Source organism: Stegostoma tigrinum, chromosome 21 (genome assembly GCF_030684315.1).
Source record: "Stegostoma tigrinum isolate sSteTig4 chromosome 21, sSteTig4.hap1, whole genome shotgun sequence".
Taxonomy (NCBI): domain Eukaryota; kingdom Metazoa; phylum Chordata; class Chondrichthyes; order Orectolobiformes; family Stegostomatidae; genus Stegostoma; species Stegostoma tigrinum.
The window spans coordinates 11,387,898-11,412,119 of record NC_081374.1 but is presented as its reverse complement, the minus strand read 5'-3'; the positions used below and the strand labels follow the sequence as shown (position 1 = coordinate 11,412,119).

Here is a 24,222-nt window from a genome sequence, read left to right as displayed (position 1 = left end):
TTCCTGTCTTCTGAAGAAGGCTCCCAACCTGAACATCACCTTTCCTGCTCCTCTGATGCTGCCTGGCCTGCTGTGCTCTTCCAGCTACATACTGTGTTTTTGGTATTAGTCTATTGCTTAAAGAAGCTAGCTATTTTTCTCACGTTAGAATTAACTTAGTATTTGTTAAAATTATAAATGAGCATCAGCATGTAAGACTCATTTTCAGGACTTGCACCAGCCTTTAATTCCCATTGTTTAATTGGTAAACACCTTGTGTAACAGCTGAGTGCAGGTAGGAAGGGCTTGCTGTCATATTCATTGTTGCACTGTGAGACAAAGCAAGCAATTGCAGCAATCAGTCTCTGTGACCCTGTGTCAGAAGATGTTTGGCTGAAGTTTCCATTCTTTGCTGCACACTTGAAAGAGAGCCTCAGCCACTCAGTGTTTCCAAGGTGAGCTGATAAAGAATGGGTGGCAAACCTACCTCGGGGCACAGCTACCCATATGTAAGTAGGGCAAGGTGTGGTTACATTGAAGAAGCAAATCTGCAATGTCTTCCATTTGGAAGATGTTGACATCCCACTGGGCTCATGGGTAATTCCAAAAATATAATGCAAGTAAAGCCAGCAGCCAGAGGGTTCTCAGGCCCAAAGAATCTAAGCTCTACTTGGTAATACTTGAGGGATAGGTCATCATCTTACTGTGCCAAATCAGTGAAGGCTATGGGACCAGATGGACTTAGTCTATGGAAGCCCTTCTGGACTATAGATGACTATGTGGACTGAAAAGCCTCAGTTCCAATTCCTGGCACAAACTGCACGCTCATAGAATCCCTACAGTGTGGAAACAGGCCCTTTTGCCCAACACGTCCATACCGGCCCTTGGAGCCCCTCACCCAGAACCATCCCCTATAACCCACCTAATCTACAGATCCCTGAACATTACAGGCAATATTAGCTTAGCCAATCCACCTAACCCACACATCTTTAGACTGCAGGAGGAAACTGGAGTACCTAGATGAAACTCACACAGACACAGACAGAATGTGCAAACTCCACTCAAACAGTAGCCCGTTGGTGGCATTGAACCCAGGTCCTTGGCGCTGTGAGGCAACAGTGCTAACTACTGAGCCACCATGCTGCCTATGATCTTGCCCAAGGATACAATTAACAGTGGAAAAAAGTCAGTACCAAGTACAAGCCATTTGGCCCATCAAGAATTTCTCTCCACTATCAGAGTCTCACTTTGAATGTTTGTAATATTAGAACATAGAACATAGAACAGTACAGCACAGAACAGGCCCTTCAGCCCACAATGTTGTGCCGACCATTGATCCTCATGTATGCACCCTCAAATTTCTGTGACCATATACATGTCCAGCAGTCTCTTAAATGACCCCAATGACCTTGCTTCCACAACTGCTGCTGGCAACACATTCCATGCTGTCACAACTCTCTGCGTAAAGAACCTGCCTCTGACATCCCCTCTATACTTTCCACCAACCAGCTTAAAACTATGACCCCTCGTGCTAGCCATTTCTGCCCTGGGAAATAGTCTCTGGCTATCAACTCTATCTATGCCTCACAGCGCCAAGGACCTGGGTTCAATGCCACCAACGGGCTACTGTTTGAGTGGAGTTTGCTCATATTCTTGATTCTTGATTCTCTTTAAGTATGCAATTTTACATTAGGTATTTCAAATTTGCTGTTCATTTTCATTGAAATTTGTGATTCTCTTGCTCATCTTAAAGTATTCCCTGTCCATCTCCTCTCCAGTATTGAATACTTGACCAACCCTGTGATAACATATAGTATGCAATATTTTATATCACTTGGATGTTGACAAGCAAACGCAGTATTTGAAGCAAACATGACAGCCATGGGAAAAGCATGCTAAACACTCAATCCTTAATATGTCAAATAAAGCTTTCTAAAAATCATTAAGGTCTCCTTTTCATCTTCTGGTATCTAGATGTTGAGCTTACACTTCTTCAATTGTTCATCGTGGCTCAACCCTTTTAAGGTTGGCATTATTCTGATCTACTTCAGCTCTGCCATGAGTGAGAAAATTACAGGCTCAGACTCCAAGCCAAGGAATGAAACAAGTCATCCATCATCTTAATGCTCCATTGTGCAATTCAGGGAGTCCTGCTCAGAGGGAGGTGACAAAGGAGCCCACTGAACCATCTCAGATGAACATAAAGCACCTTATGCTACTCGAAGAAGAGCAGAGAGAGTTTTCCTGATGTTTCGGCCATGATAAATCCTCAGTGAAAGAGCATTTGCTCCAGTTACCAGTCACTGAATCTGGGATTTTACTGTGTGTGAGTTGGCTGCTGCAATTCTTACATTGCATAACTGAGTGCCGTTCTAAGCATTCTTTAACTGACTGGAAAAAACATTGTGAACCTGCAAATGGCATCATAGCTTGCAATGTAACCCAAGTTCCACAACAGAGAGGAAATAGATCTGCCAGTGGCTGTTGTTGCTCATTTCCCCAAGTCAAGTATGTCATTGACACTCTCACATGAAAATGTTTAGGAAAGATGCCTAAGAAGCCCTAACTTAACATGCGTTGGCACACTTAGGAGAGCTCATACCATCAGTGGTGTCACTTTGATAGATAGTTTGCTCCTAAAATATGCTGCTTGCAGATTTGTGAAATAAGGAACTTTCTCTAATGTCAATTCAACCACACAGGAATTTTACTGAAGAATTAACATGTATCCGTTATACCATTTCTTAAAGGCATGTGAATGACGTATGGTGAGAGTGGCTGGTCATCACCAAAGAATGATGTCAATGATTCTGACCAATCAACATCAAAGCTGGAAGACGGGGTGGAGTGCGTTTGCTGATCCCAGTTTACAGCAAGCTTACTATAAAGTCAGAACGTGATGGCTCTACAATAGTATCAGAGATAATAGGAACTGCAGATGCTGGAGAATTCCAAGATAATAAAATGTGAGGCTGGATGAACACAGCAGGCCCAGCAGCATCTCAGGAGCACAAAAGCTGACGTGGCCCGAAACGTCAGCTTTTGTGCTCCTGAGATGCTGCTTGGCCTGCTGTGTTCATCCAGCCTCACATTTTATTATCTTGGCTCTACAATAGCTCATGTTTCAGAAAATTGCGTGTGAGGATTAAGCACAAGTCAATTAAATTAATTCCACCTGACTCTTTGAAAGGATATGTCTGTCATTGCTGGTGCCTTTCAAGCTACAAGAGCTGATTGGCGTTCCAAAAATCTGTTGACATTGAGATAATGGTACATGATATAGTTTTACTGCTGGCTGAACAGACCAGTCTGAAGGGGGTGGGTTCTGGTATAAGTGCCACATACAAAGCAGCTCTCGGGGGTTGCTGTGGGATGCAGGTCTCGGCATTGACACCCATATAAAGCCACTCATCATACTCATCGCTGCAGTGCTCCCCAGCCTCTGGGTCATGTTTCCACTGTTATTAGATAGTGTCACCCATGTTTGCAAGCAATTTTCAGGAAATTAGTTTGATGTTGTAATCATTCTTGGAGCAGTGTCTGACTGGTCTTCAGGCTCTAGCTACCTTCCCGTACCAGAATTTCCTTCTGAATACATTACTTTTTCATCTGTGGACTTGCCCTATTCAATGGAGGTTATCTCGATCTGGCAGGTGACAAAGTGGTTGGGCGATCTGCTTTTGAGAGGCCGGTCTTAATAATGGGATTCTGAGAGGTAAAATAGCTCACCTCACTTAAATAAATTTCAGCTACCTGTTAGAAAGGATGGCTTTGAGAACTCGTATTGGACATCCCATTAAGCTGAATTCCCATCTCTTCCATCTCAGGAAAGTAGACTTTTTCCACTCACCACCAGTCAAACACCAGTCAATGATTAGTCTGAATATTTCAAGTGCATCGTTTGCTACCAGATGAGAACAGATTGAATGCATTTATTATTTTCCTTCCAGCACCTGAGCACCACAGGATTGGCTTTTCTGGGGTGATTTATCATTGGTTTTCCCCTTCCCCAATAATGAAACGCTGTTGGGGACCCACCCACAAGAAAGCCAATGCCATGCCACCATTTTACTGCTTCTGTCTGGGAAAGAAGTCCCAACACAAAGGGCTATCAGTGGTCTGTCATCCTGAATCTGAGCCGTGGCCACAGCTTGGAACAGAATATAATCAGGCCCCGAGGAAGAGGAGGTGGTTGAAGCCAGGCTGAATATTAAGAGAGCCTGGCCCAGTGTGGGAAGTTGGGGAGATGGGTTTGTGAGGCTGGGGATGGGGCAAAAGTAGAAGGGCTAATGCTGGAGCTAGAGGAGGGTTAGGATCTTAGTGGTGTCTCCAATTGGGACACCTACCCACACAAATACAGTACACCTTCTTCTTCCTGATGACAGCTTGTTTCACTAAAAGCTGCTGGGACTCTCACTTGATCTGTACCTCCCCCAGCAGCAAGGGCGACATGAAACACTGAAGCACTTAAAGCCTCCGCTGTTTATGTAAAATGGGAGACTGTCAGGAGCTGGCAGGAAATCATGGGGCTCAACATTCGCTGCATTTTACAAACGTCCCTCCTTTGAAAACCTTTAGTGAGGGATTGTGCAATCTAGCCCATGGCTTCAATCAGTTTCAATTTCCAACAGACACGAAGTACAAGCACACTAGTTATAGAGGAGGGTTTGGCACTATAGAGAGAAAGTCAGTGACACAAAGCCACAAATGCTTCCGTGTGAGTACGAACTGCGCAGAGTACCTGCTCTGTAAACGATCTAATGGGGGAAAGTGCGTGCATGATGGACAGAGCAGGTTGTAACTATCCCTCAGTACTGATACTGTAACATTCCTGATCTTCTGCTGATAAAGAATTTCAACAAAGTCTGCTGAGGTAATGAAAATATTAACTTTATTAAAGAAACAAGTCATTGTAGTTTCATCTCGCCACAGAACTACAAAATCATGTAATATCGCATTAATTCCTGTGCTGATGTATATTATGTCCCATTATATTCCATTCAGACTTAACCATAATCAGGGCAGGACTAATATAGTTAATGGTGGGCTCTGGGGATTATTGCCAAACAAACATGCCCAGGGGTTCAGATGCATAGCTCCTTGAATGTGGAGTTGCAGGTAGACAGATTGATGAAGAAGACTTTTGGAATGCTTGACTTCATTGGTCAGTGCATTCATTGAGTATTGGAATTGAAAGGCCATGTTGCAGCCGTTCAGGACATTGGTGAGGCCACTTTTAAAATAGAGCATTTAATTCTGTCACCCTGCTCTAGGAAAGATGTTGTTAAACTTGAAAATGTTCAGAACAGATTTACAAGGATGTTTCCAGGGCTGGAGAGTTTGAGCTGTTGGAAGAGGCTGAGGCTATTTTCCCTGAACTGTAGGAGGTAAGGGGGTGATTTAATAGAGATTTATAAAATCATGTGGGACATGGATAGGCTGAATAACCAACGTCATTTCCCAGGTAGGGGAGTCCAAAACTAGAGGTCCTAGGTTGAAGGTGAGAGGGGAAAGATTTAAAAGGGGCCTATTGGGCAAATTTTTCATGCAGAGGATGGTGTGTGTATGGAATGAGCTGCTGGGGGAGGCTGGTACAATTACAACATTTTAAAGGTAACTTGAATCAGAAGGATTTAGAGGGATATCGGCCAAATGATGGCAAATGGGACTGGATTAGTTTAGGATATCTGATCGGCATGGATAAGTTGCTTATAACTCTGCGGCTTATTCTACGGATACTGCTTGCTTCTTTTTGAATGTAGGTTTTAGTTTAGAGCGGCAGTATTGTATTGGCTCATCTCGCACTTTGTATATTCAACATTTTGTTTTTATATTATCCAGCAGCCTCTGCTTCCAATAACCCAGACCATGTGCAATGTTGGCAACTCTAGAATTATAATTAGCATGAGTTTTTATTGTCACATACTGACTCACATGAGCACAGTGAAATCTTTACAAACTGCCACTTACGGTGCCAACATAGGCACAACTCTATCTAGGCAAAGAATCTTAGTAGAAAGCAGAAAACTAAAGAAGGCAAGTTAAGAAGCTAAACATTAGAGTCCTTCTTGCTAAAGCATAGAAACACAAAGAAACAGTTAATAGTTCAACATAATATCAGAGATAATGGGAACTGCAGATGCTGGAGAATTCCAAAATAATAAAATGTGAGGCTGAATGAACACAGCAGGCCAAGCAGCATCTCAGGAGCACAAAAGCTGACGTTTCGGGCCTAGACCCTTCATCAGAGAGGGGGATGGGGAGAGGGAACTGGAATAAATAGGGAGAGAGGGGGAGGCGGACCGAAGATGGAGAGAAAAGAAGATAGGTGGAGAGAGTATAGGTGGGGAGGTAGGGAAGGGATAGGTCAGTCCAGGGAAGACGGACAGGTCAAGGAGGTGAGATGAGGTTAGTAGCCAAGCCGCACCCCCATCTACCTACTAACCTCATCCCACCACCTTGACCTGTCCGTCTTCCCTGGACTGACCTATCCCCTCCCTACCTCCCCACCTATACTCTCTCCACCTATCTTCTTTACTCTCCATCTTCGGTCCGCCTCCCCCTCTCTCCCTATTTATTCCAGTTCCCTCTCCCCATCCCTCTCTCTGATGAAGGGTCTAGGCCCGAAACGTCAGCTTTTGTGCTCCTGAGATGCTGCTTGGCCTGCTGTGTTCATCCAGCCTCACATTTTATTATCTAATAGTTCAACATCACAGTCCATAAGTGCCTGGCCATGCTGGACTCGCATTTCTCACAAGGGCTTGACCTCATCCTCACTGCCTCATTGTACTGTCAGTTTCTTCTGGCACTGCAGGGCCCCACAGCTGCCTGCTCCTGATCACATGCTGAATTGCTTTTAAGAAATAGTGACCCAGATAAAATATTGTCTTAATTAATAGGATCTTTGTGGTTGTTGCCAATCTTCCTGAGATCAAGACCATTGGCACTTAAAATGTGTGCACTGTCCAAACTGCTACGCCCAGTCTCTATATCTGAGAACTTCAGAGTCCTACAGGCTTCTTGATAAATAGAGGAACTGTCTGTAAACAATGTGGGAAAACTGTCACAATTCCTTGTTCTAGCAGCTGTCAGCAGTATGCGAGGAACACAGAAAATGTGCACAACCTATTTGACACTAAATAAAAGTATGCGTATCTCAGTTTGCTAATGCCATCATACTTGATGTTTTGAAGTAATCTGTTTTTTCAAGTTTTACAATAACAAAGATTTGATTTGGTTTTAATTTGATTTATTACTGCAACAGGCACTGAGGTACTGTAAAAAGTGTTGTCTTAAGTGTTTTACAGGCATACCATACTGTATAAGTGCATCCAAGTGACAGTACAGGATCCGGACTACAATGTTACAGCTGCTGGGAAGGCACACAGAGAGATCGACTTTAACATTAAAGAAATTCATACAATAGTTTGATAACAGAGGAGAAGAAGCTTTCTTTGAATCTGTTTGTATGAGTATGCAAACTTTTATATCTTTAGCCTGATGGAAGACCGTTTTATGGGGATGAGTGGGATCTTTCATTATGTTGGTTGCTTACAATTAGATCCTCTACAATGTGGAAACAAGCCCTTTGGCCCAACAAGTCCACACTGCCCCTTGCAGCATCCCACCAAGACCCATCTCCCTATGTCCCACACACCCCTGAACACTACAGGCAATTTAGCATGGCCAATCCGCCTAGCCTGCACATCTTTGGACTGTGGGAAGAAACTGGAGGAAACCCATGCAGACACAGTGAGAATGTGCAAACTCTGCACAGACAGTCGCCTGAGGCTGGAATTGAACCCAGGTCCCTGGCACCGTGAGGCTGCAGTGCTAGCCACAAATTATAGGACCAATAGCTAAACAAAAAAAGTGTCTTCTCTGAAATGCATCTATCATTTGGAGAATCAGTTCAAAGTATTTATTTTCCACTTTTGCAATATAAAGATAGGTGATAGTTTAAGTGTTTCTTTGACCTTGATCACCCATCTGCACCGAGGTAGCTGCAGCCAAATTGTAATGAATCTTGATGATATACTAATATTGTTCAGGAAATTTTTTTTAACTATAGTTGTCAGTTGGTCTAATTGAGTCAGAGGTAAATTAACAGCCATATTGCTGTCAGCTTGGATTCACCTGTAGATAATACTGGGTAAAGATGGAAGATTTCTATCACTAAAAGGCATTAGTGAAACAGATGGGTTTTTATCAGAATTGACAACGGTACATGGCCACCATGGAACTAGCTTTTAAATCTGGATTTTTAAAAAAATTTCGCTATCTGTATGACACAAAATCAGAACCTATATCCCACAGAACAATAATCTGGGGCCTCTGGATTTCCAGTTTATTGCCATGGGCACGTTTGTACTGTGTTACCATTTTTCCCTTGAACTTGGATTCAAACTGGAGAATTGCATAGCTTTAGATTTAACCTGTATAGGATGGGGGATTTCAAGTCAAGGGGGCACATTTTTAAGGTGAAAGGAGAGAAATTTAAATAAGGCGTGAGGGGCAAATTTTAAACACAGAAGGTGGTTTGCATGTGGAATGAACTTCCTGAGGAAGTGGTGGATGTGAGTACAATTACAATGTTTAAAAGACATTTGGATGGATACATGAATAGGGAAGGTTTGGAGCAGGTAGGTGGGACTAGGCTAGTTTGGGGCTGAGTTCGGCATGGATTGGTTGGACAGAGGGGTATGTTTCCATGCTGTATGACTCTATGGCTCTATTTCAAGATAATGTGTGTTGAGAAGGAACAGACATGGGGTGGTATATTCCCATTTTAATCTTTATTCCCTTATCCTTTATATTCCCTTATTCTCCCAAACTGCCAATCCTTCTACTTCTGTGGTTCTCACTCACTCACTGGGATACCTTACCATCTCACCAGCTCCAGCCATCACCGCTAACAGCTCCTGTAACTGCTTCCATCAGACTCAATCCATCCATTTGTCACATCACAGGAAAAACTCTCTGGAGTCACATCTCAATACCACCCTGTCTATCCTGCTGTAGCCACACCCATGGTAGAGGGGTTACATTAGGATCCAAAAGCAGGTGCCGAGAGCTTGTGAGCATGGCGTTTTGGGATTGAGAGGAGAGACTCTGTGCTGGGATAGGGGCGGGGTTCTCTGTATTGGGATTGGGGGCCGGGTCATTGCTGGGATTGGAGCCAGTTTCACGGTGCTGGGATTGGGAGTGGGGCCACTGTGCTGGGATTGGGGTGGGGCCACTGTGCTGGGATTGGGGCAATGAGTTTCTGTGCTGGGATTGGGGTTGGGGTCACTGTGCTGGGATTGGGGTTGGGGTCACTGTGCTGGGATTGGGGAGTCACTGTGCTGTGATTGGGGTGGGGTCACTGTGCTGGGATTGGGGTTGGGGTCACTGTGCTGGGATTGGGTTGGGGGTCTCTTGTGCTGGGATTGGCGTGGGGTCACTGTGCTGGGATTGGTGTGGGGCCGTCTGCTGGGATTGGGGGCGAGGTCACTGTGCTGGGATTGGAGAGGGGCCGTCTGCTGGGATTGGGGGCAAGGTCATTATGCTGGGATTGGGGGCGAGGTCACTGTGCTGGGATTGGGGACGGAGTCACTGTGCTGGGATTAAGGGTGGGGTCACTGTGCTGGGGTTAAGGGTGGGGTCACTGTGCTGGGATTGGTGCGGGGGGTCTCTGTGCTGGGATCGGGGGCAGGGTCACTGTGCTGGCAGCAGGATAGCAAGGTAAGAGCTGTAAGACGTGTGAATCTGTGTGAGTGTGAAGCATCTTGTTAATAAGCCAGGCTGTTCTCTCATGCAGATCGGTTTTGCCAAAACATTCAAATCTTAGGCATCGGTAAGCTCCAAAATGAAGCATTTGAAGCACTGAAGTGGTGTCGAATTTATTTACGTTGATGTGATGAGGCTGGTGGTTAACTGATGCCAACTTGTCTTGATGACAGGCTGAAGAGGGTGGGAGCATGGGACATGTTGTGACTTTGTTCTGGAAAAACAATTGCATAGTGTCCAAACTAGTACAGAGCTAGCAATTGCTGCCAGGTATCTGTTCTGATTCATACTTTGAAAATTTATTCTTATTTCTTGATGAAGGAGAGTGGAATTGAAAATGGCTGTAAAAATAAGGTGAAGTGGGTAAGATGCAAATGCATACACATAAAATATTTACCATTTGATCAAAAGATTCTGAAGTCGCTGTTAAGGGCTTGAGTGGAACGTCAGAAAGGCAAACACAAGACCCAAATTTCTTCCTTCCCATCATTTTTCCCCACCTTTCTCGCCCTAATTTATGCCACACTGTGAAAGGGAAAACTCTGTCCAGAGTTTCACTTTCGTTTTTGAGTCCTGTGAGTGGTACTGGGCTATCTAAAGTTTTGTTTACCTGCATTTTAAGGTGTGTTTTTAAAATGCTTGAGGTGAACCGATGAATTCCTATGGAAATAAGCGTAGAAGAGAGAGGACAAAAAGACCTGCTGACCAAAGTTAACTAGAAAAGAATTCCTATGACATAGGAAGGCAGATACAGATACAAGTCCATTCATGGAGGAGGCTGTAGGTTTCCTTCAGAGAGAAACAGGTCGTTCAGAGAGAAACGGCCTACAAAACCAACAGCAATGTTTGGCAGTCTCCAAAGTTGTCAGGGAAGAAGAAGAAGCCCTGAGTAGTTGACAAGTTATAAGAAAGCACTTCCAGAAGCAGAAACATTTTAAAGTATCAAGGAGGAAGACATCTTTCAAGTTTTTGAATGCATGGCTTTAAGGAACACAGGTTAAAATGTCAGTGACCTGTGGAAGCAGCTCATTTAAGGCTCTCAGGCATAATGAGCCACTAACTGGAAAAAAATAAGTGAATGCAAAGGTTTTCCAAAAAAAATGCTATTATAGCCATGCCAATTTAACAAAGAATTTTACAGTAGAGAAATGATGATCCTTCACTGAAGTTTGAGTATCTGTAAGGTTATTGTTAAGGCTAAACAGGTTGGACTTCTATTTCTGAGATAATAGGAACTACAGATGCTGGAGAATCCGAGATAACAAGGTGTAGAGCTGGATGAACACAGCAGACTAAGCAGCAGCATAGGAGCAGGAAGACTGACGTTTTGGGCCTGAAATGTCAGCTTAACTGCTCCTAAGATGCTGCTTGGCCTGCTGTGTTCATCCAGCTCTACACCTGGACCTCTATTTCTGATATTTCTACTATGACCATTTAAACTCATTCTTGTATAACGTCACATAGTTAGAGTTCTTTCTTTTTGTTCGTATGTTCTTTTGTTCAAAGTACATTGGCTGTTCAGTAAGTAAACACTAGGGTAAACAAACAGCAAAAATAAAACTTATGGTCTATCAATCCAGGTTCCACTCTGGGACCTGACTTGTTAGGTATTACCATCAGCCAGGATGGTAACAAAGTTGCACCAAGCTAAGATTTTCTCCAGCTAAAATCTCTCAAAATTGCTTCAATATGTAGATTGTGAGTGCATGAAACATTTTTTTGACATTACGGTGACTGAGAAGCTGGTACTTTTGCTTGGCAGCTTTGGCAAAGATATCAAAATAATTTCTCCATCAAATTATCTTTTATGCGATTAATTTGCATTTATATAGCGCCTTTGAAATGTTAGAGTGCACGAAAGCACTTGCAGCCAGTGAAGTTGTGTACGTGTACTCACTGTTGAAATGTTAGAAATAAAGCTACCAGTTTGTACACAGTAAGACTACACAAGAAACAATGCGACAATGTGGTTTTGGTAGGTTAGGGCTCAAGTTGAAAGCTCTTCTGCTCTTGTTTGGAAAGTGCCATGGTAGTTTAATGTCTGAATGTGACAGCTTATGTTTACTATCTCTTCTAAAAGGAGGCATTTTGTGCAACGTAGCACTCCCTCAGTACTGCACTGAAGTGTTGTCCATCGCTTATATTTTCAAGTCTCTGAAAAAGTTTTGAAAACTGCACCCTCCTGACATAGAGATGAGAGTGTTACTTGGGCATGTCAAACATCATGGCCATTCTACGCCAGACATTAGACCAATGATCCATTAACAATACTTTTAGTAGGATTAGGAAGAAGGAATGCTGATGAGGAAACTTGCAGTGTCCTTCAAAAAATGTTGTGGCTTATTGAATTGGGGCAGGCAGTGGCCTGGTGGTATTATCGTTGTTAATCCCGAGACCTGGATAATGTTCTGGGGACCCAGGTTGGAATTCCACCACAGGAATTCAATAAAAAATATCTGGAATTAATAATCAAATAGTTACCATGAACCCATTTTCGATTGTCAGGAAGAACCCATCTGGCTCGCTAATGTTCTTTAGAGAAGGAAAATCTGCCATCCTTACCTGGCCTACATGTGACTCCAGACCCACAGCAATGTAGTTGACACTGAACTGCCCACTGGCCAATTAGGGATGGACAATAAATACTGCCTCACCAGCAAAGCACTCATCCTGCGAGTGAATAAAAAAAATCTACTTCTCAACAGGCAGGCAGAACATCTGTTGATGTGTCTGGTGCGCAGTCTTTCTTACAACGGAACACTCGCTTGGCATTGTACTAAACTGTCATACAATGAGATGAAGCCTTTCTTCAGGAATCAAGCTCGCAATCTTCTCATCTCCTGTTACAAACCATACAAACTGAAACAATATGATAAGGATAGATCTAGTGTGGCACTCTCCCTCCCAGCCCACAGTTTTGCAGAAAGGCTTTGTGGTTTTGAGAAGTGGTTTTGAAAGGACAGGCAGATGAGCAGGAGGGATGCCAAGGGTAGGTTGTTATTAAAAAATGAAGGTAAATTGATAGCAAGAAAAGATATAGAGTTGCAAGGCATAGAATCTGTGCAGGTAGAGTTGAGAAGCTACAAAGGAAAAGCAACCCTGATGGGAATTATCTAAAGGTTCCCTGGCAATAATTAGGATATAGGGCAGAAAATAAAGCAGGAGATAGAAAAGACTTGTAAGAAAGGCACTACTGCAATAATCATGGAGGACTTCAATATGCAGGTGGGTCGGAAAAATCAGGTTGGTACTGGATCCTGAGAAAAAGAATTTGTGGAATATCAATGAGATATTTTGTTTTGGAACAGCTTGTGGTAGAGCCCATGAAAGAATAGGGATTTGGTGATCTGGAATGAAGCAGATTTGATTAGGGAGCTTAAAATGAAGAAACCCCTATGGGGCAGTGACCACAATATGATAGAATTCACCCTGCAGCTTGAGAGGGAGAAGTAACGGTATTATAACTCAGTAAATGTAACTACAAAGAGATAAGAGGTGTTGGCTAGAGTTGATTGGAAGGGAAGCTTAGCAGGGAAGACATAGAGCAGAAATAGAAGGGGTTTCTATGGGTAATTCATGAAGCACAGCAGAAATTCATCCCAAGGAAGAAGAAACATACTATAGGGGAGACAAGGCAACCATGGCTGACAAGGGAAGTCAGGGGCAGTATAGAAGTAAAAAGAAAAGCATACAATGTGGTGAAGATTAGTGGAAAGCCAGAAGATTGGGAAGCCTTTAAAAACGAGCAGAGGACAACCAAAAAAAAGCAATAGGGTAGTGAGAAGATGAAATATGAGGGTAGTTTGACTAGTAGTATAAATGAAGGTTACATGAGTTTTGTTTTAGGTATATAAAAGGTAAAAGAGAAACAAGAGTGGACATTGGACCACTGGAAAATGAGTTTGAAGAAATAGTAATGGGCAACAAAGAACTGGCAAGGAACTGAATAGGTACTTTGGATCAATTTTCATGGTAGAAGATGCCAAAAGCATACCAGAATTTCAAGAGAGTCAGAGGAAGATGTGTGTGTAGTGACCATCACTAAGGAGAAGGTGATGGGGAAGCTGAAAACTCTAAAGGTGGGCAAATCACCCAGACCAGATGGAAAAACCCCTGTGTCCAAAAGGGCAAAACCGAGGAGATTGTGAAGGGTTTAGTGGTGATTGTTCAGGAATCACTGAAGTCGGGGAACTGGACAATGGCTAATGTAACACCCCTGTTTAGGAAGGGAGGATGTCTTAAGATAGGAAATCATAGGCCAATTAGCTTGGTTTCAATCGTTGGTAAGATTTTAGAGTCCATTATTAAGGATGAGATTGCAGAGTGCTTGGAAGTGCATTGTAAAATAGAGTCCAGTCAGCATGGCTTCGTCAAAAGGAGATCATGCCTGAAAACTCTATTAGAATTCTTTGAGAAAATAACAAGCAGGTTAGACAAAGGAGAGCCAGTGGACATGACATATTTGGATTTCTCTGGCCCAAGGGCATAGTCTCAGGGGAAAAGGATAACCCTTTACAACTGAGATGAGGAGGAATTTCTTCAGCCAGAGTTTAGTTAATCTGTGGCACTCATTGCCTCAGAAGACTGTGGAGACCAAATCATTGCGTATCATCAAGACAATGATACATAGATTTTTAAATAAGGGAGTTAATGGTTACAGGAAAAAGGCAAGAGAATAAGGTTCAGAAACATGTCAGCCATGATTGAATGGTGAATCAGACTCAATGGGCAAAATGACCTAATTCTGCTCATATATCTTAGGATCTTATGGTTTGCCTTAGTCTTCATGCCAAATTTACATTTACATTGATCCTATGGCGATGTCCCTCAGTAGCCAGAATATCAGGAACAGCATAGATTCAGCAATTTATTGGCATCCACACTACCTTCTTCCATTTTTGCATCCGGCACTGAATATTTCCCAATGTGCAGCTAAAGAAATCAGTTGTCATACTCTCTGATTTAAAGGGGTAATGGCAAAGAAGACCAACCTACAATCCTTAAATTCTGGCACTTTTCACAGAATCCCTAGAGTGTATAAGGAGGTCATTCAGCCCATCACTGGCCTATTGTTGAGCAGCAATAAACTGTTTAAGGCTGTATATCAATCACATCACTTAATTATGGGGAGAAGGGGTGATACAATCCATATCTCACTGTGACCCTCCCAAGAATATTTTACTGAGACCCCATCCCTGCAGCGCTAATCCACCAAGCCTGCACATTCCTGGTACTGGTTAACTTAGCATGGCTTGTTCCCTTAACTTGCACATTGTCAGACCAAAGGAGAAAACCCATGCAGACTCAGGGAGAATGCACAAACTTCGCACAGGCAGTTGCTTGAAGCTGGAATTGAACAGAATTGCCTCTAGCACTTGAGGCACCAATGATAACCACTGAGCCACTGTACCACCCCATTTGAAACTGAGTTCTCTAGTCCTACCTTTTATCCATTGTCAGGCATTTCTGAATGATTTTGATCATGCTCTGAGTTTATTTGCCTTCAGACATTGAGTTTTTTTTAACATTGTTTCCAAAATCTAAGACGTGGGTGTGTTTCTATAATCTTCCAAATTTAGAATGGTTGGCTGAATGGGATAAATATCATGGGCTTCTCCTCAGATTGTTCTATTTTTCTTAGATTGGCATCAGTTGGTCAACTTGTGTGAAACTGTCAATGTAGCAACTGTTATCAGTTTATGTTTTTAAAAAGACCCTGAACAATTAGAAATAAACTTGAAGTCCCAGGCGCCTGCATTCTTAGAGGAAATAACTTTTAGATATCCTTATCGTAGAGATCCTCAGCGCACTAACTAAGAATAATATGTGATCCTGGTTACCGCACTCATACCAAAATATCACAGGAATTAATTAATGCCTGGTTGTTGACATGAATGTAAGATTTACTGGGTGATTTCAGTGTCATGTTCCAACAGCCTAGCAAAACATCTTGTCAGCTCTTGTCAAAGCAGAGCACTTTCTGAAGTAGACATGAACGGACAAAGTATTCACCTCTCAGGCATAGCAAAAACAGTAATATACATTGAAAGAAAACAAGAATACAAGGGTCAAATAAAGGCTGTTCTTCCATCAAGTACTTTTTTTGATAACGAATGCTCTATCATAGACCTTACCAATTTTATCTCTCAGTGAGATATGGATTGTATCACCCCTTCTCCCCATAATTAAGAGATGTGATTGATATACAGCCTTAAACAGTTTATTGCTGCTCAACAATGGGCCAACATTTGTTCACTTGTTATACTAATAAATACAATGGCAATCGTGGAATTTTATGCCAGAGTTAACATCAGTTGTATATCTAGTCCACCCAAATACAGTGCACGTATCATGACACGGATTCAACTGTAGCCACAAAAGAAACAAGGACGGGTATTCTGGGCATGCAACATTGCCATGGGTCACTGAAGGGGTTTTAAATATTGAGAAGCCACTATTGGACAATGAATTCGAGTCTTAGATAGAAAAAGTTTTAAACGTAAAAGCTTGAAATACTTTTCAAATCAACTGCTGCATTTCTTGGCCATGCTACACTGCAAGAACTGTGTTGCAGATGAACCAGATGCTGCAGTGGCAGCAGATGGAACTGCAAAGTCTTAGAATTTAATTCGGAAACAAAATGCTATTCATTCCAGTGTGGTCTAATTCCTCTGATGATCTGAAATCAGCCACCCAAGAGGGTGTTTGAAACAGATACAGTGGTAACATCTCAAGTACTTGCAAAGATAGGGAAGCAAATCAGAGGACTGAAACTAATCAGATAACTTTCTTGTAGTTGGAAACAAAATAATGGACTGAATGGTTCTCTCCTGTGATTTTCAATTCAATGAATAAAGAAGAAAATAGTTCAGATGAATTGTACTCTGCTGGACTATGGAAGTAATTGACACTGAGATCTTATTGATCATGATGACCAGAGTGACCAGTGGGTGAGTAAGTGTAAGACACCAAATTGTTATGGTCCCAAATTGTGCTGTGTTTACCACTCTTCATCCTCAGCTTTCATCAGCAGTACTCACTTCCAAATCTCAAAAGATGCGTTGGTGCTGATTAATTAGTTCACAATTGCCCCATTTCAAGCAAGAGAATGGACGAAAATGAAAACCTTCTCTGTGCCCTTAAATAGAAAATGCCAATGGTTTAAAAGCATCAATGTTCTTAATAGTGACATTATGAGATAAAAGTAGACACAGGTAAATAATGAGATATTAGAAGCAGATTAATCAAAGGGGCAGGATTTTAAAAGAGCTTTAAATTGAGGGGCATAGAATTGCATGGGGTGGTGTCAAACAAAAACTTTATTCATACGAACATAGGAACAGGAAAGGGCCATTCAGCCCCTGTTCAATAAGATCAAAGCTGATCTGTGGCCTAACTCCATATATCTGCCTTTGGCCCATGACCATTAATGCCTTTGCTTATCAAAAATACGTCTGTTTCAGATTTCAAATTAACCGATCCATCATCCACTGCCATTGATTCCTCTTGATGTTAAATTACAAAATGTTAATCTAAGATACATATCCCATGACTGAATAAAGCGAAAAAGAATGGGATATTTAGCAGTCTCCCTGAAGATACAGATATCAGAGAGATGAGCTGTGAGGTATAGATTGTTAGCAATGTATGGTTGCTTGACTCAACATCTGTGGCTGATGTTACTAATGAGCAAAGGCAGATAAGGAAGAGTATAGGACCAGGACAGATTATTGGGACATTCCAAGGATATCCTTATAAAGGTATGAAGAAAATCTTTTGCTGGAAACACCTGGGCTGCAGTTGGTTGGGTAGGATAGAGTCAAGTGATAGTCAGCCCATTGACTTGAACCACAAAGATATTGAAAGACAGTTGATAAGGTAGAGTTGAGGACATGGAGAGATTGAGCACAACTGTTACTTAAACTCTCATTTCAAATTTTCTTTCGGTGCAAAACTAAATTGGAGAGATTCAAAAATGGAGTTGCAGGAAACATGGTTTCAGATTCAAAAATATTTAGATGTGATAAGTGTCAAGTAACATCAGTGCCACACAAGTGCCAACTGTTGACCAACCCAATCAAGAGGGAATCTTACCGTCTCTTGTTGACAGTCAATGGAGTTACCATCTCTGAATTCCCCACTCTCAACATCCTGGGGTATCATTGACCGGAAATAGTCCTAGACCAACCAGGTAAATACAGTGACTGCAAAAGCAGGTTAGAGGCCTGGAATTCTGCAATGTGTAATTCACCACTTGACTCTTTAAAATCTGCCTACACAGCATAATTAGTCTGGAGTGTGTGACAATACTATGGTTTTAAGAGGTGTATTTTGTTCTGTTTTATTTTGAGGAGAGGTTTTGAGCCACAGGTGATGAGTTGTCTCTTCCAGGCCAATAAAGTGTACAGCCTGTGAGGCCTTGGAGGTTTTCTGAAGTTGGAACAACACAAGCAGCATGAATGGGTTGGGTCCACGTCCCACAGCAGGTTTTAGTTTAGCTTTCAGTGACTGTTAAGGTTTTGAAATTGGTTGTGGAACCTGTCTCTCTCTCTTTCTCTTTGCTACAACTAGAAGCTTGCGTCCTGCCTCTGCTACCAGAAACAAATGTGAGACAACCTGTTTTACTAACTTTGCTTCAGCCGAAAGTATGTTCACAGGATGTCACAATGTTTGAACAGTTGCTGTTTCGTTTTTAAATAACCTATTATTCTGCTCAGTTTTCCAATAAAGTTAAAGTTATACTAATCTCCTTTCTTTTGTTTGTATTTTAACTGTAGGGTAGGAATAAAATGTGTTTTGCTTAAAGCTGAGACGTATAAACAACTGACTTACAGCTGAAACACAGCACCTTACATCTACCTTAAATAAGATTAAAAGTTATGGTCTAGGCTATCTCCTTGATATGGTTGCAGGGGGATTGGCCTGGCCCATAACAAGTGTGATAGAACGTCCTCTACTTTCCTGAATGAGTGCTCTACCAACAACACTCAAAAAGTTTAACACTATCAAGAACAATACAGCTGATGACTGGCACCCCATCCACCGCCTTAAATATTTACTCTTCACTGATGCACCGTGGCAGCGGTGTATACTATCTATAAGATGCACAGCAGCAACTCACCATGGTTCGTTAGATATTCCCTCCCAAAGCTGTAACCTCTACCACCTAGAAGGACAACATCACATGGAAGTTCCTCTCCAAGCCACACAGTGTCCTGACGTGGAATTATATCACCATTGTTTTCAATGTTACTGGGGTCAAGTTGCTGGAAACTACCTTCCTAAGAACACTGTGGCTGTAGCTACATGGCATGGACTGCAACAATTCAAGAAAGTGACTGACCACTATCTGCTCAAGGCCAATTAGGAATGGTTAACAAAGGCTGGCCTTTCAAGCAATACCCACATTCTGTGAAAGAATGTTATTAAAATGAAAACTTTCAAATGGAGTTGAATAAGCATTTGAAGGAAAAGTACAGTTTAGAAAATGTAGAGAAGTGGAACTAACTGGATGGCTATTTGAAATATTCAAAATGGTTAAGGTTTCCTCTGAGATGTGGAATACTGTAATTCAAGAACATTGATGAGGAAATCAATTATATTGGAGCAGCACCTTTATATGGAGACAGGGGTCAAGGGTGAGTTTTTAATGAGAGGATTGTACAATGAGATTCTGCCGGCTATATCAGAAGCGTTTTGCTGGTGGCCAAAGGTTTATTAGCACTATTCATTTTGGTGAAGCATTGTCTGTAACTCTGATAAAAATTGCCGGCCCATTACTGATAATCTTGCAGCCATGCTCTTGAAACCTAAATTCTGAAGGATAAACAAAGACTTTGGGAGTTATCTACAAGATTCTGTGAACCAAATCTCCATTCCAGTCAAAATTTTTAACTCACAAACTTTTTGCAGATGTTGTAAACATTGCCAAATTCATTTTCAGAAAACATTTTTCTGAAGCTGAAGCTTGGGGATTCTAATCACGTTTCAGCTCCATTGTAAATCTGTCATTTTGGTTCAAAATTACTCTCTGTGAACTCTCGGCCCAATAATTAAAACCTGAACTTTGGTTAACACTTCAGCGAAGTACCTAAATCATGCTGCGCTACAGAATGTGACATTTTAAGGGGAGATGTTCAATTGAGTGTGTGTTGGCCTCTTTAAACGGATGTAAAATCTCATAGTGCTATATAAGAAGGGGCAGTAATGATTCCATGGTGTCATGGCCAGTCTTTAACCCTTAACCAACACCCATCATGTTTTCTGTGTGTATATATAGTGTGTGTGTGTGTGTGTGTGTGTGTGTGTGTGTGTGTGTGTGTGTGTGTGTGTGTGTGTGTGTGTGTGTGTGTGTGTGTGTGTGTATGAGAGAAATGTTGACACATCCTGGGTACATGAAAATGTAAAGGGTTCGTTTTTAACTTTCTCTCGTTTCTGAATCCCAGAGTTTAAATGGGCCCTTTCTCTGTGTTGTCTGCATAGATTCCCACCTAGCCACCAGAAACCACGCTGAAAAATATGTAATCAAAGCACAAAATAGGAAATATTTGTCCCTCAGACATTGAACTTGATTCCCTTCCAAAACAAATGTGTAATTTCTTTTTCATCAAACTTTAGTTTGACCACAGTTTCTTTGGGATTGATTATAAAATTTAACGTACAGGGGAAAGTTGTGGTGTCGTGGTAATATGCTTCTTGTTTATTCTTTCAGCCAAAATGGACATTTTCACGTTATACTCCATTTGCCAGATATTTGCCCACTCACTCAATCCATCTATCCTCTTACAGTTTCCATGTGCCCTCTTCATAACTTATCTTTCTACCTGTCTTTGTGCAGTCAATAAATTTTGTTGCTTCTTTGGTCACTTCCTCCAGGTCTTCAAGATAAATTGTAAAAGCCAGGACTGATTCTCGTGTCACGCCATTTCTTTCTACTTGCCAGTCAGTAAGTGCCCGATTTTTACCGACTTTTTCATTGTATCCAGTCAAACTTGTGTTCAAGCTAATATGTTACGCCCTACACCATGAGACATTATTTTCTGCAGTGACCTTAGATGTGGCATATCCAACTATTTGACCCTATGTACTTTGCTGCAGAAATCTCAACTACCAAAAAGTCATTTCTGCCATTCATATGACAACTACAAGTAGGGACTATGCAGAATTCCCAGTGCTGCTTTCCTGAGGGAATACTTTGAGGGAAATTGAAAATTCCAATCTGCAACTCCCTTGCATCTGGTAGCCCCACCCACTTCAAACCTGATCCTGCGAGATCTGGCACCCACCCCCCTGACCTAACCCAATTCGCACTGACCCAACCTGACATACCTCTCATTAAAAACCAAAAAAACTGCGGATGCTGCGAATCAGGAACAAAAGCAAAGTTGCTGGAAAAGCTCAGCAGGTCTGGCAGCATATGTGGAGGAAAAAACAGAGTTAACGTTTCAGGTCTGAACTGAGGAAGGGTCACCGGACCTGAAACGTTAACTCTGTACAGCACAGAATTTGACCCTTCGGTCCAGCTCATCTATACTGACCAGATTTCCTAAATAAGTCTAATCCCATTTGCCAACATTTGGCTCATATTCTTGCAAACCCTTTCTATTCTTGTGCCCATCTAGATGCCTTTTAAATGCTGTAATTGTACCAACATCCACCACTTCCTCTGGCAGCTCATTCCACACACGCACCATCTTATTTGCGAAGATGTTACCTTTTGCCCCTTCTACATCCATTCCCCCCTCACCTCAAAACTATGCCATCTAGTGTTGGCCTCCCCTGTCCTGGGAAAAATACCTTGTCTACTTTATCCACGCCCCTCATGTTTTAGAAACCTCTATAACGTCACCCCTCAGCTTCTGACACTCCAGGTAAAGTAGTCCCAGCTTATTCAGCCTCTCCCTGTAGCTCAAACTCTCCAACCACGGCATCATCTTTGTAAATTTTTATGTGCCCTTTCAAGTTTAACAACATCTTCCTATCACGCACTAGCGGTTTTGATTGTCTACCTAAGAAATTCCATATCACTGGTCATGGCTTCTGCTGGTCATTGTGTGGCTGATGAGTCTAATCCCACAGGTGTATCTTCAATCATACATTTTGCAGATGTGCCCAGGGGGTGGAATTGATGCTTAGCCTCAAAATCATAGACATTGCTTTCTCCAATTTCTTTTCTGTACTTCCTCTTGATGACAGGCATTTTCAAGGAATTGTGTCTCTTCCTCCAGTAGGTTCCTCCAAATCAGTTTCTTCTGAACAAGGGTCTAGCATGTGTTAACACCTATGTGGGGGATTTTGTGGGAGAAGCCTTCAGTGAGTCTTTGCAATGCTCCTGTTGTCCTCTGCTTGCTTGAGTGACGGTCCTTGAGTCAAATCACCATCCACTCACAGATTAGGCACATCGGTCAGTAATAGCATTCAAGAAGGCTGTATGCTCCTACCTTTAGAGTTGTTTCCTAGTCTCAGGAAATCTGAGAGGCTAAAGAGGACAGGAAAGTGCAGATCCTTAAGGTCATTTATGTGAGCCATCAGGAGGAAGTGATGTTCCAAACTCTAGCCTCATAAGTTTTTTTTCACTCATGGGAGGTGAGTGTTACTGGCTGGCCACTATTTAATGCCCATCCCTGGTTGCCCTTGAACTGAATGGCTTGTTGGGCAATTTTAGAGGGCAGTTGAGAATCAACTACATCGCTGTGCATCTAGAGTCACATGACGGCCAGACCAAGTAAGGATGGCAGATTTTTCTTCCCTGAAAGACATTAGTGAGCCAAATGGGTTTTCCTTTACAATCATCAATGGTTTCATTAGATTTTTAATTCCAGATTTTTTATTTGTTTCAAATTCAAATTCCACCATCTGCTGTGATGGGATTTGAACCTGTGTCCCCACGATCATATCTGAGATTCTGGATTAGTAATCTAGTGATAATGCCACTAGATTATCGCCTCCCCAAAATTAGCTTCTTTCAGTTGTCGGCTCATCGACTCCCACTTCATATTAGCCCCTGCACTTCTGTTTTGCATGTGTCCCCAACAACATGCGTTCCACCTTCCACATCTCCACCAACAATGTTCACCATGACCACTCCTTGCCTAGCAGCACTCTGCTCCGCAGTTTACTACAGTTCAGCTTGCTTCAGACATAAACAGCGTGTCAATCCAAAATAAAATATACAGAAAAAAATTAAAACACATCCCCCATTAACATTTGAAACACACAGAAGTAGAAATTGCTGGAAGAGCAGTTCTGAAGAAGTGGCATTGATCTTTAAGCATTAGCTGTTATTTTTTTCTCTGCAACTGATGCCACATCTGCTGTGTTTCTCCAGCAATTTCTGTTTTTGTGTGCTTCAGGTCTCCAGCATCCCACAGTTCTTTTGTTTTATTCCACTTAATATCTGGACACTCAAAATTCTAGGCTTCCTGTTTCAAACCCTCCCCCAGCTCCGTACATACCTCTTGGTACTAGCGATTACAACATTTATACAACATTAGCAGTGGTGGGAAAGTACAGCCTATTCTAGTATCAATAAATGCAAAGCATTTTAGGCGCTGAATTCTGAATTAAAAACTGAAAGCAGGTCTAGTAGTTTCTTCAGAGCGAGAAAAAGAGTTAACACTTTAAGTCCAAGTACCTCTACTTTGAACTGCAGGGTATCCTTAATTGATTTGAGATGTTTTGGAATTAAAGAAAACATCTGCCATCAAGAGGAAGTACAGAAAAGAAATTGGAGAAAGCAATGTCCACGATTTTGAGGCTAAACATCAATTCCACCTCCTGGGCACATCTGCCAAATGTATGGTTGGAGATACACCTGTGGGATTAGACTCATCAGCCACACCATGACCAACAGAAGATATGGCCAGTGATATGTTGACAGAACCACTGTTCAACCACTTGACAGATGATAGTTTCCAGAAATTGGAGACTTCCTGCTGCACTAATAAATTACGCAGAATAGAGAGAATAGGAGGTAAAATAAATATGGAAAGGTCTAGAAAAACCCTGTATGCTCAAAGTCGAGGGTGGAGAAAGAAATACAGTTAACAGGTGGGCACGGTGGCTCAGTGGTAAGCACTGCTGCCTCACAGTGCCAGGGACCCGGGTTTGAATATCCCCTCGGGAGACTGTCTGTGTGGAGCTTGCACGTTCTCCCCGTATCTGCGTGGGTTTCCTCCCACAGTCCAAAGATATGCAGGTTAGGCTGACTGGCCATGCTAAATTGCCTGCAGTGTTCAGGATGTGTACATTCGGTGGATTTTAGTGGGGTGGGATGTTCCAAGGGTCGGTGGGGACTTATTGGGCTTAAGGGCATGATTCCACGCTGCAGTGATTCTATGATTAAAAATTAACTTTTCAAGTTTCTGCAGTTCCAACCAAATGACTGCATTGGACTCAAAATGTTAACTCTTTTTCTCTCTCTACAGATACTGCTAAGTTTATCTTATACATTGTATTTTTAATTCAGATTTTAAG

At 42.1% G+C, this 24,222-nt stretch overlaps 1 protein-coding gene across 4 annotated transcripts in view; it reads left to right on the top strand.

Moving 5' to 3' along the window:
- LOC125462861 (uncharacterized) overlaps positions 1-24,222 on the top strand; it is a 163,669-nt gene that overhangs the window by 60,260 nt on the left and 79,187 nt on the right. For all 4 annotated transcript variants that reach the window (XM_059653343.1, XM_059653341.1, XM_048553303.2 and 1 more), the window contains one exon: positions 20,623-20,692. The gene's annotated coding sequence lies outside the window, so the exon portion shown is untranslated. The remainder of the gene's footprint in view (positions 1-20,622; positions 20,693-24,222) is intronic.